Genomic DNA, 18,703 nt, shown 5'->3' with positions numbered 1-18,703 from the left:
ATGTGCAAAAACAAGGACCATTGAGGTTACGAATAGGCCAATGGCTGTGCAGACTGGACATAGCAGTAGTAATGTAGGCGCCACGTTTTTTGCACGTACAAGTTTACAGCTGACGGCAGATACACGCCCTGAAAATGGTCATGACACACCTGTGTTTTTCTGACCACTCCCCATTAACACCTCCAGACAGTCACTTCTTGTCAATCACTTCTTTATGAAATCCTCATTGTGAGTGGTATCGCACAGCACCTTGTTGCATGCGCATTACGATCGCAGCACATGCGTGGTCTGCTGATAATCGCTCCGTTGCGTGAACATTGGCCATTGCGTACAAACATAGATTAGGCCCACAGTCTAAAATCATCCAGAAAGTTCTGCACACAAGAGCGGTCTTACTTTGCTTTGCATCAGCAATAGGTTTTCTTAGGTCGATTTACACAGGAATTCTCTGGCAGCGGCACATAGGGTCTAATTCAGACCTGATCACACGCTATTTTTTTTCGCTGCGCTGCGATCAGGTCAGAACTGCGCATACGTATGCACCGCAATGCGCAGGCGCTTTGTACGGGTACAAAGCAGATCGTTGCTGTGCGATGGGTTTTATGAAGAATCCATTCACACAGCCGACGGCAAGGAGATTGACAGAAAGAAGGCGTTTGTGGGTGTCAACTGACCGTTTTCAGGGAGTGGTTGGAAAAACACAGGCATGACGAAGCGTTTGAAGGGCGGGTGTCTGACGTCAATTCCGGTCCCGGACAGGCTGAAGTGATCGCAGCGGCTGAGTCAGTGCCAGATTAAGGTCCACATGGGCCTGGAGCTGAAATTTCTGAAGGGCCTATTGCGTGTGTGCGCAGGAGGTGTGAGATCAGCATGGTGGGGGTGTTAGTACTGATGGGGGGTGTGGGGTGTGACCATTGTTGTGGGGGTATGGTCTTCAAAGTGGGTATGGCATATATGACGCATACACCACCTGTTATATTATTGATCACTGCAGAACCCCCCTTCCCCCCCCCTACACAATCTCATGGCTTATTCATTTTATTTAGAGTGTTTTGACAGAAACATATACCTGAAAATTAGTAATTACCCAATATCTACCTTTGAATAAAGGGGGTAATTCAAAGTTGATAGTAGATGTGCTAAATTCAGCACATCTACTATCAGTTACTCCGACATGCGGGGGGATGCCCAGCACAGGGCTAGTCCGCCTCGCATGTCATGCCCGCCCCTACCCCCCTTCACCCCCCCGCACAGGTACAAAATCACCGCACAGCGGTGATGCTTTTGTACTTGACAAGTAGCTCCCAGCCAGCGCAGTTCCTGCGCTCTGACAGGAAGATACTTGTCGCATCCCAGGTTGCAGAGGCTGCGTATGACACCACGCAGCCGCCACGGCCCACCCCCCAACGGTTCGGCCGTGCCTCCGTTGTCTGAATCGCGCCCCGCCAACGGCGTTCTAACGCCGTTGGCACGCCCCCTCCCGCCCTGCGATCGCCTCTGCCCGTTGATCAGGCAGAGGCGATCGCACCAGTGAGATGCTGATAGCTGGCTGCACATGCACAGTGCGCATAGTAATTCAGACTGCGATCGCTGCCCCTGCATCGATCTAGTCTGAATTACCCCCAAAGTACGAGGAGCAGAACATGAAAACATATGAAATAATAATAATTATAATGGGCAGTACGGATGGTGTAATGGTTAGCATTACTGCCTCACAGCACTGAGGTCATGGGTTCTATTCCTAACAAGGCCCTAACTGTGTGGAGTTTGTATATTCTCCCCGTACTTACGTGGGTTTCCTCTGGGTACTCCGGTTTCCTCCCACAATCCAAAAGTATACTGGTAGGTTAATTGTCTCCCAACAAAAAAATTAACCCTAGTGTGTATGTGTACATGTGATAGGGAATATAGATTGTAAGCTCCACTGGGGCAGGGGCTGATGTGAATGGCCAAATTTTCTCTGTACAGCGCTGCGGAATATGTGTGCGCTATACAAATCACACAGTGTACCCTGACCAAAATGCTGCAATAACACTGAACGCTGCCACTGGTCACCTTCTATAATTATTCTCCATAGAGTGCTGCCGCTGCAGTGCTGCATGTATTACTGGCCCATTGATATATGTACCAGGTTGGAGGGCACCTGCTTAATTTTTGTTATTGAACTTTTTGCAAAGTGCTGCTTGCTTTATATCTATAGTAATACAGTATATAGAATAGCCCTAATAAACACACATTGGAGGGAATTCAATTAGCATTGCGAGGATGTAGCTCCCAGGTTAAGTGCCTGAGCTATTCAGTTGAACGTATCATGTCCAGCATTTAACCCAGGAGATGCACCTTGCCGTGACAAATGCCCAGGGCTTAGTTGCGGTAAACTGCACCTCATGAGTTAAGTGCACGGCGTGATGCTATTATAACACAGTAACACCGCAACTAGCCTTAAGGCTATACTTGATGCAGATTTCTGCTCGCCCCCTTGCATACTTGCCTACCTGACCCTCTCCATGAGGGAGAAAATGCTCTGTTCCTGGACTTTCCTGGTAATGTATGATTGCCATCACCTGTGGTGAGCTAGTTAATTGATAAGAAAGGTGTTTCACCACAGGTGATGGCAATCATACATTACCAGGAAAGTCCAGGAACAGAGCATTTTCTCCCTCATGGAGAGGGTCAGGTAGGCAAGTATGCGGCCCCTTGGGATGCTGTGAGTAGAAATCTGCTAGTAGCAGGTTTACCATGTGAGCAAATGAATAGCCCAGGCCATACTTGCCTACTCTCCCGGAATGGCTGGGAGGCTCCCGAAAATCGGGTGACCCTCCCGGCCCCCTGGAAGAGCAGGCAAGTCTCACGATTTGAGGGCCCCCCCCTGCGTGTGTGTAAAGTGGGCTGTCCGGGCAGTCGATGACGCGATTCTTACTGAATCGCGTCATCATAGCCACGCCCCGTGCAGTGTAATGCCAGTGATCGCGGCATTACAGAGCGTGGGGCGTGGCTTAAAGGAGGCATCACCGTAACCCCGACCCGTCCTTGCTTCGCCTCCGGCCCACCTCCTCCTAACGTCACAGCGCTCCCTGGCCTGCCTGTTGAGCTGACCTGGCTGCTCTCTCCCGCAGAGAGCAGCCAGAATGTTGGTAAGTATGGCCCAGGCACTTAACCGAGGAGCTACATCCCTGCAATGTTAATTGACTTTCCCGCATTGTTTTCTGTAACTAACTTAAACACAACAACCTGCATTTAAGAAGCACCCAAAAAAAATTCAATAAGCCAACTGGATTGCACACACACCAACATGTGTGCTTGCATGTAGTCAAAGGCCTGCCACCCCCCGTGACCAAACATCCCTCATCATCTCTTAGGACAGCAGCTCCTGCTGACTCGCAGCATACAGATGATCCCTGACTGCTGTCCCCAGATCTCTGTATAGTAACAATGCCGGAACCATTACCTTTACTAGCCCAGCCATGTCCCTTCTGCCACCGACGTCTGCTATCTGGGATCAGAGGGGATCGGTGTCTCCAGCCCTCAGTGCAGGTACCAGAGCCCTGGCTCCTTATGCCGGGTACACACTAGACAATGTGTGTACCCGTCGATATCTGAGACAATGGGACCCGGCAGTGGGGCAAGCATCGGCAAGTGCATACACACTTGCCGATACCGTCAGCGACGAATGACGGTGGGAGCCATGCTGCATTCGGCAGCATGGTCCTCGCTGGTGATATCACCTGTCAGACATGCATGCACAGCGACATTGGGGGTCATTCCGAGTTGATCGTAGCTGTGATAAATTTAGCACAGCTACGATCACTCACACTGACATGCGGGGGGACGCCCAGCAAGGGGCTAGTCTACCCCACATGTCAGTGCCGCCCCCCCCCCCCCCCTTCCCCCGCAGAAGTGAAAAGGCATCGTACAGTGGCAATGCCTTTGCACTTCAGGAGTAGCTCCCGGCCAGCGCAGCTTTAGCGTGCTGGCCAGGAGCTACTCGTCACTCCCCGGCCCGCAGAGGCTGCGTATGACGTCACGCAGACGCTGCGGCCTGCCCGCCCAGTCTAGCCACGCCAGCGTTGGCGGACCGCCCCCCACCTTGCCCTGTCAATCAGGCAGAGGCGATTGTAGCGGCCTGACGGCCTTCGGCACCAGCGCATGCGCAGTTCTGACCCAATTGCACCGCTGCGATAAACTGCAGCATGAGATCGGGTCTGAATGACCCCCATACACACTAGCCAATATCATGGACAAAGTGTCATTATTGTCTACAGTTTAGTCCTACTGTACATAATGCATAAATCCCTCTGTATATACACATTCCTCATAATATACATACTGTATATACCTCCCTCATGTATATACACATACAGTTCCTTAATATACATAAAGACACCCTCCTGTACATGCACATACATCCATTGTCCTGTACATATATACAAAAACCCTGCTTATACACATACCCGCCAATAAACATATATATACCCTCCTGTATATACACATAAACCCAATATACTGTAATAATATACACCCCTGCTATACATATTCATGTCATATACAGTATTTTGCACCACACTGCACCAGCGCACACAGGGTTACACCACACTGCACCAGCGCACACAGGGTTACACCACACTGCACCAACACACACAGGGTTACACCACACTGCACCAACACACACAGGGTTACACCACACTGCACCAGCGCACACAGGGTTACACCACACTGCACCAGTGCATACAAGGTTACACCACACTGCACCAACACACACAGGGTTACACACCACACTGCACCAGTGCACACAGGGTTACACCACACTGCACCAGCGCACCCAGGGTTACACCACACAGCACCAGCACACACAGGGTTACACCACACAGCACCAGCGCACACAGGGTTACGCCACACTGCACCAATTCACAACTATATGCTGCTTTGCAGACAGCATCAGTGAATATAACCAAGTAGGGAAAAATCGGCTGTATAGTAGCACTCACTAATCCCGGGTTGCAGAGATCCAAGGCAGTAGTTGTTCCAGGCTTCAGGGTAACCAGGTACTGAAATGTCCTCCTAATGAGTATCACACACACCAATCCGTAGATTCTTTGGATGACTTGTGGAGGGGGGAGGAGGGGAGGGTGGCGGGCTTGGGGGAGCTTTAGAGCAACCACGGGGCTACCACACTGGTGACACATTTTCAGGTGTGCAGGGGTTGAGATTAGAGTGATTGGGGGCGGAGCTAAACGCGACCAGGGGGTTAAATAAACCAGGGACTTCCACACTGATGTCATTGCTTCTGATGGCTGGGGGCGGAGCTTAGCGCGACTAGGGGGCGGAGCTTAGCGTGACTATGGGCGGGGCTTACAGCAACCAGGGAGTTCAACACTGCTCTCTTCTTCTGATGTCCAAGTGCAGAGTTTAGCGTAGGCAGGGGGCGGAGTTTACTGTGGCCGAGAGGCGGAGCTTATAGAAACAAGGAGGACGTCCCGCACTGGTGACAGAACACTGCTTCTCATGCCCGGGGGCGGAGCTTAGTGCAACCAGGGGGCGGGGCTTCTGACGGCTCCATATAGCCCACTTGATTCTAGCATCTACCATAGAGGTAATCTGCAGCCGGGGGTGTGGGTGCTTGGAGAAGCCAAGAGTATAATGTGCTGGGCTGTTGATCACAGTGGCTACACTGCAGGGGATGCCGTGGGCCTATTTTCTGCAGCTCCATCCGCCCCATTGATAATCCGGCCCTGGGCTGAGTAAGTCCTGGGCTACTCAGAAATTGCAAAAGATATTTTTGTACGGCTCGGCTGCACATGTGATCGCACACTTGCACAGCTAAAATACACTCCCCTGTAGGCGGCGACAATCTGATCGCAGCACTGCAAAAAATGCTAGCGAGCGATCAGGTCTGAATGACCCCCATAATCTTTATAAAGTGCTGATAATTCTCACACGTAAATTGCATTTGAACAGATTACTATTTATGTTGAAACGTTACTTAAACATCGGCCATGCTTTTGGGCCTTTATTGATAAGAGCTTAATATCCATTGTCAGGGAAAACTATTGTACATGAATGAAAAATCTATTATTTTATACCTATTTTCTTTTTTTTAAACATTAAATTTTTATTAAAGAGTTTACACACAGAAATGGGGAACAGAAAAAAAGAAATAGGGGAAACACAGGGGAAGTCCGGAATGGTTACCATATGCAAATACAAACAACGCACAGTCGGATGAATATACAATTGGCTACATTAGGCGTTCAGATACAAGAAAAGGAGAAAGCACTGAGAAAAGACATGGAAAAAAGAGAGAGAAAAAAAAAAGCAATAAGGACTAAAATCCAATAACATAGAAAATATCTGGTATCACAACATTCATGTAGAGGTCAATCTAGGAAGGGCCAAGCACAGACATATCAATTGGAGAGCTGTAAACGGTTAGCCTACCTTCTCTACTCCTATAATCGGACCATCCTAACCATTTCAAGTGGATAGAGTTAGCCGAGGAGGAATATTTAGCCTCCGCTGTTTCGAAGATGAAATGTTTGTGAATCTTATTTTGAATGAACGCTAAGGTGGGAATATTCTCAGATTTCCACAATTGTGCTATAGCAGCTTTAGTGGCTATCAAGATATGCCCCAAAACATAGCGATCACCTACGGAGAGGCGATCTACGTACAAATGAAATAGCGCTAAAGCTGGGTCCATGGGGATGCTGAGCCCTAACACCATGCTAGCCATATTTAAAACTTCTCTCCAAAGTGGTTGTATACGAGGGCATGCCCAGAAGATATGAAATATATCCCCCGTAGAGCCGCATTTCCTCCAACATGATTTAGATCAGGCTTGTCCAACCCGCGGCCCGCATGCGGCCCAAGTCGGCTAGTAATGCGGCCCAGGAGCAGCGCTGCAGCAGAGGTTTTTTTTTTTTTTTTTCGAGTACGGACACCACATGTGAGGCTGAGCCGGCCCCAGCAGGCTGTCAGCACATCCTGATTGGATTGCTGCTGCTGGGACCAGCACCAGCTCACGCCCTCTCCGCTGTCAGTCACAGTGTAGCCCTCCTCCGCTGCATAGCGGCACACGTGACTGAGCAGCGCGAGAGTAGAGGAGCCCAGCGGAGAAGTTGGTTGTACAAGAACACGTAAGTGAGCCGGGGGTGGGTGTCTGTCCGTGGCCGCGCCGCTGTACAGTGTCCCGGGGGGGGGGGGGAATCAAGATCTGAAGTCCTGCGCCACTGTACAGTGTCCGGGGAAGGGGGGGGGGAAATCAAGATTCGAAGTCCGTGGCCGCGGCCTGCGCCGCTGTACAGTGTCCTGTACAGACGTCCCTCCCGTAGTACAGCAGAGAGGAGCGGCGGACGGAGACGGAGGCAGCGCTGCAGGAGCGGTAAGTATGTGTCTGTGTGTGTGTGTGTGGTTTTTTTGCACAGCTACAAGGGGCACAGTACAAGGGCGCAGCTACAAGGGGCACAGTACAAGGGGGCAGCTACAGGGCCACAACTACAAGGGGCACAGTACAAGGGGGCAGCTACAAGGGGCACAGTACAAGGGGGCAGCTACAGGGCCACAACTACAAGGGGCACAGTACAAGGGGGCAGCTACAAGGGGCACAGTACAAGGGGGCAGCTACAGGGCCACAACTACAAGGGGCACAGTACAAGGGGGCAGCTACAAGGGGCACAGTACAAGGGGGCAGCTACAGGGCCACAACTACAAGGGGCACAGTACAAGGGGGTAGCTACAGGGCCACAACTACAAGGGGCACAGTACAAGGGGGCAGCTACAGGGCCACAACTACAAGGGGCACAGTACAAGGGGGCAGTTAGTGCTACAGGGCCACAACTACAAGGGGCACAGTACAAGGGGGCAGCTACAGGGCCACAACTACAAGGGGCACAGTACAAGGGGGCAGCTACAAGGGGCACAGTACAAGGGGGCAGCTACAGGGCCACAACTACAAGGGGCACAGTACAAGGGGGCAGCTACAAGGGGCACAGTACAAGGGGGCAGCTACAGGGCCACAACTACAAGGGGCACAGTACAAGGGGGCAGCTACAAGGGGCACAGTACAAGGGGGCAGCTACAGGGCCACAACTACAAGGGGCACAGTACAAGGGGGCAGCTACAGGGGCACAACTACAAGGGGCACAGTACAAGGGGCGCAGCTACAGGGGCACAACTACAAGGGGCGCAGCTACAGGGGCACAGCTACAAGGGGCGCAGCTACAGGGGCACAACTACAAGGGGCGCAGCTACAGGGGCACAGTACAAGGGGCGCAGCTACAGGGGCACAACTACAGGGGCACAACTACAAGGGGCACAGTACAAGGGGCGCAGCTACAGGGGCACAACTACAAGGGGCGCAGCTATAGTGGCACAGCTACAAGGGGCACAGCTACAGGGGCACAACTACAAGGGACGCAGCTACAGGGGCACAGCTACAAGGGGCACAGTACAAGGGGCACAGCTACAGGGGCACAACTACAAGGGGCACAGTACAAGGGGCGCAGCTACAGGGGCACAACTAAAAGGGGTGCAGCTATAGTGGCACAGCTACAAGGGGCGCAGCTACAGGGGCACAACTACAAGGGACGCAGCTACAGGGGCACAGCTACAAGGGGCACAGTACAAGGGGCGCAGCTACAGGGGCACAACTACAAGGGGCACAACTACAAGGGGCACAGTACAAGGGGCACAGCTACAGGGGCACAACTACAAGGGGCGAACGTCTTCCCGCGTCAGTGAGGGCATAATATTCATTCATTCGTTTGTAAGTATAATTTTCATTTTTATAGGTACCGACCCTTTTGGATTCTACTGGACAAGTGGACGTGACCGGCGTGGGATGTAGGTAAGTAATCTGTCTCTCATTCAGGTATCGTTACTGTTATTTTATTTTATGTGCGGCCCAAACCAAATTTTCATCTTCTAATGTGGCCCAGGGAAGGTGAAAGGTTGGACACCCCTGATTTAGATTGTGAAGGCCAGATTCTGTGTTGTCTTTCAGGGGTGAAGTAGGCCCTCTGTATAAGCTTGTAGAACATTTCGGAGTGGTTAACACATTTGGAGACTTTAAAAAAAGATCTAAATATACTGTCCCAATCTGCATCAGTAAAGGACCTATTCAAATCTCTTTCCCATAAAGTCTGAGCTTTTAATTTTGTCTGTGTGCCGTTTGTCGATTGAAATTGATACCACCACGTAATCCCATATTTATGTGAGGACGTCTCCAATCGGCTAATAATATAAGCCGGAAGAGAAGGTTTATGGAGATGTGAGGGAGTAAATGAATGTAACCAACTTCTCACCTGCAGGTACTTGAAAAAATCTTGAGTCTGAATCCCAAATCTCTCTTGCAGTTGAGAAAAGGACATCAAGACGTCTCCTACAAATAAATCACCCACAGTAGAGAGCCCCTTCCGAATCCACTCCTCTAGGGAAACGTTAGGAATCAATGACATAAGAGCAGTTAACGACAGGCAGGGGGCGGGTAAATTAATCTCTGTCGAAGAGAGTACTAGTTTATGCCATGAATCTAGGGTCGTTTTAATAGACTTGCAGGATCCGGCCCTACTCCGAGCAGCAGACAGTGGTAGCCAAAACAAATCAGGGAGAGAAACAGCATCCAAGCAAGAAGCTTCCAGAATAACCCAAGGTTTCAGACTCGAGGTGTCAAACCAGTCTCTAGACTGACTTATCAGACAAGCAGCATGGTACTTTTCTATATCTGGGAAAGCCACCCCACCAGACAGTTTGGGCAGAATAAGAATTTTTTTAGCAATTTTTGGTCTAGAGCCTCCCCACACATATCTGATCAGAACCTGATTAAATTTATTATAGAAGAGTCTGGGAAGGGGCCTTGGTATGGCGCGAAACAGGTACATTAATTTCGGCAATAAGACCATCTTGGCAGCAGCGATCCTACCCAACCAAGACACCTCCTGTAACATCCACTCCCCAGTCAGCTCCGTAAACGCTTTTAATAACGGGGCATAATTACATTCAATCAAGTTATCTTCTCTGGTTAAGTTAATCCCTAGATATCTCAAGGAGTAGGACTTCCAGGCATATTTGTACAAATCCTTCAACCTAGAAACCACAGTCGGAGATATATTGAGTGGGAGGGCTTCAGTCTTATTTGTATTTAATTTATAAAAAGAAACATCTGAATAGCTTTGAAGGACGTCATGCAGAACTGGCAAGGAAGCCTCAGGGTCTGAAAGACATAGCAGAATATCGTCCGCAAACAAGCTAATTTTGTGAGAAATGCCCCCTATAACAGGGCCACTAATCGCGTCCCGGGATCTAATGCAAGCAGCCAAGGGTTCTATCGCCAACGCAAATATAAGAGGAGATAGCGGGCAGCCCTGACGCGTGCCGTTAGAGATATTGAAGGGTGATGAAAGGCATCCGTTAACAAAGACCTGCGCACTGGGTGAGGAGTAGAGAGCCAGGATAGAGTCTAAGATCCTTCCAGAGAAGCCAAATTTGTCCAGAGTTAATCTCATAAAATCCCAGTTCAATCTATCGAACGCCTTTTCGGCGTCCAGAGACAAAACTAGGAGGGGTTCTCTTCTACAGGCAGAATGCTCAATAACATTAATCACCCTACGCGTATTATCCGGGGCCTGTCGGTTTAAAATGAAGCCCACTTGATCAGGGTTGATAAGAGAAGGGAGAAGGGGACTGATACGGTTAGCAATTAATTTGGCATAAATTTTTAGATCCGTATTTAATAAAGCAATTGGTCTAAAATTTTGGACGGAGGTAGGGTTCTTTCCCGGTTTGGGAATGGTGATGATTTGAGCTTCCAGCATCTCTTTGGGGAAGTGGCCAGCCTCTGAGGCTTCATTAAACACCGACTAGAGCACCGGGGCCAAACTCTCCTTAAAGGTTTTATAGAAACCAGAAGGATAACCGTCAGGTCCCGGGGCTTTATCTACTGGAAGGGAGTCAATAGCCTTCTCGACTTCGGCTAAAGTCCAAGGCACACTAAGAGAGCTACAAGACTCCGACGACAGCGAGGGGAGAGGAAAGTTGCTCAGAAAATTCTGAACATCTACGCCTGTAGGTTGAAAAGTAGAAGAATCCCCCTTCAAGTTGTATAATTTAGCGTAATAGGATGCAAAGACATTTGCAATTTCGTCAGGATCGTAGACTCTTTTACCCCTATCCGAGTGGACAATATAGATTTTTTCTTTAGCCTTCCTACCCCTCAGCTTCCTCGCCAGTAGTCTACCAGCCCTGTTACCATAAACATAAAATTTTTGGTTCAGTCTATGTAGATTGCGTTGGACCTCCGCTAGGTAGAAAAAATTTACCGCCTCCCTTGCTTCTTTCAATGTCTTAAGGAGGGCTTTATCGTGTGGATGTGCCTTGTGAGAACTCTCCAGGGAAGCGACTGTAAGCTCAGCTTGTTCAAATTTGTTACGATATGCCCTTTTAAGTTTAGCCGCTGTTTGAATCGCTGTCCCTCGTGTTACTGCTTTGAGGGCGCACCAGAATGTGAAGATAGACGTCTCCCGAGGAGAGTTCTCAGAAAGATAATAATCCAAGGTGGTTTGGATCGCCTGCGTGGTCTCCGGCTGAAGAAGACTGAGTTTACCTAAACGCCAGGGGGCCGGGGTAACCTTTCTACTATTTATATCCCATTCGATGAATAGTGGGGAGTGATCCGACCAGGACATGGGGAGAATGGAGATTTTACGGATGGACTGTAGAGTCCACTTATCTGCTAATGCTAGATCTATTCTAGAATAGGATGCATGCACCGAGGAGTAAAATGTATAATCTCTGTCCATTGGATGCTTAACGCGCCAGAGGTCTAAAAGATCATATTCCGCCAGTAACTGGCTAAAGCCCTTTGCATTCCTATGGAGCTGACTGGAGAGCGAGGGCCGCTTGCCAGAGTTATCAACTAAAGGGTCCAGAGTCAAGTTAAAGTCCCCCATTAAGAGCAAAGCGCCCTTAGCCAATTGTTGCACCTTAGCGCAAAGTTTCCTGCAAAATGTTAGTTGCTTGGTGTTAGGAGCATAGCAAGAAACTAATGTCACCTCTTTATTTTCAAGAGTACCAACCAGAATTAAAATTCTCCCCTCAGGGTCGCAGTATTGCGAAGTGAGGGAAAATGCACAGTGCTGAGATATCAAGATTGCCACCCCCGCCTTCTTTGCTGGCCCGTTAGCCAAATAGTAATGGGGGAATCTCCCATTAGTAAACCGTGGAGGGGCAGATTTAATAAAATGAGTCTCTTGGACGGCTATGGTTTGAGCTTTAAGTTTATGGAAATAATTAAGCGCTAATCTCCTCTTATGTGGGGAACTAAGACCCTTTGCATTTATAGAAACAATGTTAACCATATTGTAAAACTGTCGGGAATTGCATAGCTATCAACAACCAACTGGCAAGTAGAAAGAGTGTGTAACATTCCCGGACTAAAGGAGAGGAGAAGGGAAAGAAAGGACAAAAAAGATGAAGGATAACAAGAAGAAGAAACAGAACATTAACCCCTCGCGGGGGCACATTTGGACGCCTAACCATGGCGACTCAGAGTTAAACTGTGGGGGGTAGTGGTCAATCTGCCCGCACCCGAACCAAAATTAAGCAAAATGTAGTTTCTCGGCCCTCCATCTCTGGTCCCCCGACAGCCACCGGGACTAAAGGAAACTCGGGTAGAATTCCCAGCCGACATAAAAATGCGGGCGGCAGTCTGGGCAGCAGAGGCAGACAGCAAACAATTAACCGGCTGTGAGGAGGCAACACTGAAGAACAATCTAACAGCACTCAAATATCACAAAAACGCCCTCATCAAACAATCGCCAAGGAACTGGTTCAACATAGGAAATACGACATATCAAACCGATTAGAAAAACATGAAATCAATGCAAGTATCATAAATCAAACAATACTCAAAGTTCTGCAGCCGAAGAGGCCCAGTCCCGCTGAAGGCCCCGCTCGGGAGAGGTGTGTGTAGAAGAGCTTGCAGAGTTCCATGATGCTAGGATCTTTTTACCCTCCTCGACGTTCGTTATGACAACAGTTGAACCTTCTCGAGAAATAAGCAACTTAGTAGGAAAACCCCATCTGTATAGAATGTTCTCTTTACGTAGCATTGATGTGATGTGTGGGGTAAAGAGAGCGCCGTTTCGCTAAAGTAGCAGGGGACAGGTCTCCGAAGATCTGAAGTGAGCCCAAAGCATCCGATGCAGCATCCGAGGGTCAGCAGCTTTCAAGATTGCCTCCTTCACGTGGAAATAGTGTAGCCTCATAAGGACATCCCGGGGAACCCCATCAGGAGCATTCCTGGCTTAAGGAAGCCTATGGATACGATCGATTAGGAAGTCCACTGAGCGGTATGAAGGAAGGAGTTTGCTGAAGAGGTCAACTGCAAAATCGTTTAAAGCGCTATTAGCGACAGCTTCCGGGACACCACGTAGCTTTATGTTGTTACGTCTCGATCTGTCTTCTATATCCGAGAGTTTGTCCCTGAGCGCCGTGACCTCATGTTGGAGCAGTTCATGAGAAGTGATCAGGTCGTTGTGCGACGCCACCATTTCTCCCATTTTTGTTTCTAGGTGATCGGTGCGGCCCCCAATCTCGTCAATAGATCTCTGACATTCCTTCATGGTCGCTCTAAATTCTGCCGCGACCTCATTCTTAAATTATGTCAGGAGATGCTTCATAGCGCCCACCGTAAGTGAGTTACTGTCGTCGATGGAGCTAGTGTGTGCAGTGGCAGGGGCGGACGCATCTCTAAGTGGTGAGGGCACAGGGACAGCAGGCTTAGAGGCGCCACCCCGTGCGTCTTTTGCTTTAGGGGCCTGAGGAGAAGGTTTAAAGAACGCCACTCTTGGAAGGCATGACCACGCTGAACGACAAAGGTAGAGGAACGGGAGGTAAGAGGCGTCTGAAATATCAATCGAGGAGGGATCCGCATAAAAGTCAAGTTGTCATATCATGTCATAGGAGCATTCCGATGTAGGCAGAGTTATTTCAGAGCGGTCACATCATAACATCTTGGTCCTTCAACCAGGGGTACATTGCGGCCGATCGTCTCGGCAGGTGCCGGAATATCTGCGGTACTATGAAGACTGCAGAGCAGTATGTATTATATATCCAGCACACTGTGTGAGAAATGTGTGCAATCACACCCAGAGGCCACTAGATGGGGCCGTTATAGTAGAAGATATTAGTGCCGAGTAAAAGGCTATTTCTCCCAGCAAACGTATATGCACAGATCTCTCATCAGGGGCCCCAGAGTGAGAAAAGGGGGAAAACAGTGCCAGAGGGCCACCAGTCCCTGTGTATCCCTAGTCCAGAGACCCCCACACTGTATAGGTACACTGCTACCTTAGATCCAGCTCTCCCAGTATGGACAAAGATGGCCGCCGCGTCTCCCGGGGCTACAGGTCTACCGCTGTTCTCCGCTGCCAGGCGTCCCCCCGACCTGCTGCTGCAAAGGGTGGCCACCCTGGGGGTCAGGGGAAGGCTTCTGGAGGGTCCAAACCGAGTGTGAGGGGTCTGCGCCGCTTCCCGGCGCCGCGTCCAGCTACGGAGCTCAAATCGCGGGCGCCGGGAGTATGCGAGTCCCCGGCTTCCATGAGAGTAAAGGCCGCAACCTGCGAGAGCAGTGAAAACTGCTCCCCGGCTCTGCGGCAGGCACAGCAGGGCTGAGGAGGCTTACTGGGGGGGGGAAGGGGAGCCCTCAGAGAGGAAACACAGGGGGTAAACACCCCAAATGGAGGGTTGAAGGACTCTGGAGAGAGGAGGCCAGCAGAGACACGTCTGCCCTCTTCTCCAGCTAAGCCACGCCCCCTTTTTACCTATTTTCCAGTGCTCACTGCATTCATGATGTAGATGTTTACTATAAGGGACACATGATTCAGTATCCAATCTTGCCCTCACCTTCCACATAGGTTACATTTTGACTGTATTATTCCCAAAATAGTTCTTTCACTCAAACCATACAGATCCATCTCTGCCACCACCTAGTGACTAAGGGTAATAAGACCACAAAAATCGTAGTTATACAAACGTTCCCACTGATGCACATTTTGGGGGTTGTTCAGAGTTGATTGCAGTTTTTGTTAAATTAGCAAAAACTGCGATCACACTACTCACACGCTGGGCAATGTGGAGCCGCCCCACGATGCATTCATAATCAAATTGCGATTGCATCATGCAGGTGGTCCAGCACCATGTTTTCATATCGCAGGAAATGCAAGCCATACTTCCCAACTGTCACGATTTTCGCGGGACAGTCCTGTTTTTTTGGTCTGTCCCGCAGTCCCTCCAGCGGGCCGCAGTGTCCCGCGTTGGGGGGGGACAGTTGGGAGGCTCCTTATCACTCGCTGCTCTGTTCAGAGCAGAGCAGCGGTGTATAAACAGTCTATTCCAGTGAGGCAGAGGGACTGGGGGCATGGCCAGCAGCACACAGAGCGCTGGCCATACCCCCACTGTGATGAAAATTGGAGGCGTGGCTCGTGACCACGTCATCAACTCGAGGCCACGCCCCCTTTCAGGCACCCCCCCTTCAGTCCCTCCTTGAGAAATACGAAAGTTGGGAGGTATACACAAGCGATGTCATCGGGACGCCCTGAAAATGGCCATGACATGCCTGCATTTCTTGCTCACCTACCCCAATCCGGCACTGCCGCCCCCGGACAACTGTCGCCTGTCAATCAAGATGCAATCTCATCCTTCTGGAATGCAATCTCATAATACTAGCCTGCACAAGCGCACTGCGGACGCTGCTCATGCGCAGATGCTAAGGACACGGCCTTCAGAGTCATTACAGTCATAGCAATCAGCTTTAAATAAGGCCCTACTGTATGCTCACACACATTCACACAGAATTCCCACAGTTAATACAGCCTGTCAGTGCCGTAACTAGCTATAGGCCAGCGGTGCCTGGCACACAGCGCAAGAGCACTGTGGGCGCAGGACCGCCGGCCGAACCCGCAGGGCTGCGACGCTGAGGACCACTGCTCCCCCTCTCTGGCCACAGCGCTTCCACTAACAGCAGCGCAGCCTATCCGAAGCGCTGCACCCCGCACCCGCCGCAAGCCACTGACAGCCGCTCGTCACAGTACTGTCAGCGGCTGAGTGCTGGGCTGTTTGCGCCGGCGGCAACTAATGAGGATGGATTTTAAAAGCCAGCGCCTCCGAAGCCGCACTGACTGCAGGGAAGGAGCCGGGGAAGGCGGCGGGCCCTGGGCAGGGTAACACGCGGATCAGGAGCACTTGATGGGCGGGCAGCCGCAATTGAAAGTGCGCCGGCTGTCTTCTGCTGAGGATTCCTGGACTGCTGGATCATGGATTGTGGCCTCCCCCCAGGCGAGTAGACACACACACACACACACACACACACACACACACACACTCTATCTATCTATATCTCTCTCTCTCTCTCTCTCTCACCTCTGCCTGCTTAATGTGTAAAAAGGAGGACTCTGTCTGCCGTAATCTGTAAAAAGGGGGATGCTGGCTGCCGTAATCTGTAAAAAGGGGGACGCTGGCTGCCGTAATCTGTAAAAAGGGGGACTGTCTGTCGTAATGTGTAAAAAGGGGGACTGTCTGCTGTAATGTGTAAAAAGGGGGATGCTGTTTGCCGTAATGTGTAAAAAGGGGGATGCTGTCTGCCGTAATGTGTAAAAAGGGGGACGCTGTCTGCCGTAATGTGTAAAAAGGGGGACGCTGTCTGCCGTAATGTGTAAAAAGGGGGACGCTGCCTGCCGTAATGTGTAAAAAGGGGGACGCTGTCTGCCATGATGTGTAAAAAGAGGGATGCTGTCTGCCGTAATGTGTAAAAAGGGGATGCTATCTGCCGTAATGTGTAAAAAGGGGGATGCTGTCTGCCGTAATGTGTAAAAAGGGGGACGCTGTCTGCCGTAATGTGTAAAAGGGGCTCTACCTGGTATAGTGGCGCTGCTGTGCGGCGTAATTTGAATAATGGAGACTACTGTGCACCGTAGTATGAATTGGTATTATTCCCTTCCCTATGAAGCCACGCCCCTAATTTTTTTGTGCGCACCTGCGGCGCGCACTGCCCATATTTTGCATAAAGGGGGGGCGCCAATGCCATTTCTTGCACACAGCGCTAAAATGCCTAGTTACGGCACTGCAGCCCGTCCTAGCATGCAAAGAGTTATTATTGTCAAGCTTATAGTAAGGTTAGTATGGTCAAACAATAATTGTCTTCATAAGAGGCCTATAGGTTTATTATAGTAACAAAGGACAAAGGGGGTAATTCAGATCTGATTGTAGATGTGCTAAATTTAGCACATCTACGATCAGTTACTCAGACGTGCTGAATTAGGCCCAAAACTTGTTACATTTTAGGTTTAATATAACAAGGTTCAAGACATAATGAAAGACAAAACATAAATTACATACAAAAGTGCAGGAACACGGAAAAGAATAAAAATTACAGAAATATAAAAATTACATAATATAATCTATATGCGGAAACAAAGGCATGGTAAAACTAAGGCAGGGCATGCTGGGATGTGTAGTTCCACAGCAGCTGGAGGGCTGCAGGTTGAAGACCCATTGTCAGGAATCAGCGTTCAGTGGTATGTCGCTGGTGCGCGGACCTCCAGAGGTCACAATGGATCTAACATGCGCCAGGACCGGAGAATGCGCACAAGTTGTAGTGTGACTGCGCATGCGCAAAACACCAGTTTCTATGGACTGCATCGGCTGCAGCCCATAGAAGCCAGCTAGGGCTGCAGGAAAGGCAGGGAGTGGCTCCCTGCTGCAAGCACTCTCTCTGCTTATTTGCTAATAATTCTAAATTTGGATAAAGACATTTATATAAGAGAAAATGGGGCTGAGGGAAGCAAACACAGCAAGCACTCTGCTCCTGGACAAACCATACTGGAATGTGAGGGCAGTAGGGAGGGGTGTGGTAGTAGTGCTGTCTCCAGGGCTGGACTGCCCACCTGGCACTTCTGCCAGAAGGGCCCATGGTCTGGTGGGCCTGTCTGGTCACCCCCCGCCCAAAGTGCACGTTTCAAAGAAATATGGGGGCGTGCAGCAAGTTCACGACCCCCCCCCCCCCGACTCGCGGCATGTCCCTCCTACTTCAAAGAAATATGGGGGGTGCTGCGAGTTTACGCCCCCCTCAACGCGTTTCATCCATGTATTTCTGCCAGGACTTCATCAGAAGGAATAGAAATAGATGGACAAAATGCATTGGAAGAAATAGATGGTCGAAACACGAAACAGGTTATATGCTACTCCTGTTCTGGGACCTGCCTGCTGCTGTTTCGCTATGATACAGATAAGCTCTATTTGCACTGATTCAAATTCTGTGCACATTGTGTAAGCTTAACTTAATTTTTTTTTTTTAAATAAATCACCTTTTTTTAAGCCTATTGCACTAGATATTATTTTATTTTTTTGGTATATTTGCACTATATGGTTAACTTCCAAAGGACCTGGGGAGCTGAAAATCGGTTCCAGGATTAATTATTATCACAAGCGCTTTTGCACAAAGGTATAGGCTTTATATATGGTACAGTACATGTACAGCTCCTAACTGCCATTTTTCAAACCCAGCCTGTGACATGGCTGTTTGGAGCTGATTGGCTGGTACTTTAGCTCCATCCATGGCTTAGTAAATAAATACACCCCAGTGTCTTTACTGGCATCAGACACTGTGGTTAGCATACACACTCAGGCTTAGGTCTGAGAACACAGGTACAAACAG

This window comes from Pseudophryne corroboree, chromosome 1, assembly GCF_028390025.1.
Source record: "Pseudophryne corroboree isolate aPseCor3 chromosome 1, aPseCor3.hap2, whole genome shotgun sequence".
NCBI classification, from domain to species: domain Eukaryota; kingdom Metazoa; phylum Chordata; class Amphibia; order Anura; family Myobatrachidae; genus Pseudophryne; species Pseudophryne corroboree.
The sequence above is the reverse complement of the archived record's forward strand: the minus strand, read 5'-3'. Positions refer to the sequence as shown.